Genomic DNA, 845 nt, shown 5'->3' with positions numbered 1-845 from the left:
CATGACCCCGTTGGCCGCCCCCGACAGCCCTGGAGCCCCCGTGCCCTGCAGGGGTGAGCAGCCTGGGGCAGGAGATGATGGCGGGTGGTGGATCTGGAGCTCCCAGCCAGCCAGGTCCCTCTGCAAGTCCTCTTGTCCCTCCAGAGAGTCACCAGCACCTCCTGGCTTGGAATCATCAGCAAACTTGCCCACGGGTGCGTTCGACGGCAGCGACTGGTCTCCAGCCCCCGTCCCTACACCCCTTTGAGCCCCCTCCAGCCAGTGCTTCACCCTGTACCTGCTCATCTCCCAGCCAGACACTTTGTCCAGAAGGATGCTGTGAGGGACAGGACCAAAAGCCTTTACTAAAAAATCCAGAGAAACAACATCCAGCGCCTTCCCGTCATCCCGGGGGCGGGTAACCTTATCGTTAGCAGGATACCGAATCAAGAGAGATGGGACTTTCCCCTCCTCAAGCCATGCCGACGGTGCCTGGCCATGGCATTGTCCTTTGAATGCTTTTCAAAGGCTCCCTGGACACCGTTCTCCATCCTTTTTCCGGGTGCTGGGCTTAGACTAACAGGGCTGTCGTTTCCTGGAAAGTACAAGCCCTTCTTTGTAAAGTGGGACCGGGCTGGTGCCCAGGATGTTGGGGGGTAATTGGGATTAAAAGGGGATCCTGCTGTGACACCCACCAGCTCCTGCAGTGCCCGGGGATGAATCCCATCCCACCCCACAGGCTCAGGGACATTCGGAGAATCACAGAATCACAGAATCGTTTGGGTTGGAGAAGCCCTTTAAGCTCCCCCAGCTCAACCGTTCCCCTACCCCTGCCATCCCACCCCCAAACCCTGGCCCTCAGCACC

This window comes from Egretta garzetta, unplaced genomic scaffold (genome assembly GCF_000687185.1).
Source record: "Egretta garzetta isolate BGI_Z169 unplaced genomic scaffold, ASM68718v1 scaffold931, whole genome shotgun sequence".
Taxonomy (NCBI): domain Eukaryota; kingdom Metazoa; phylum Chordata; class Aves; order Pelecaniformes; family Ardeidae; genus Egretta; species Egretta garzetta.
Note: the sequence above shows the minus strand (reverse complement) of the source record.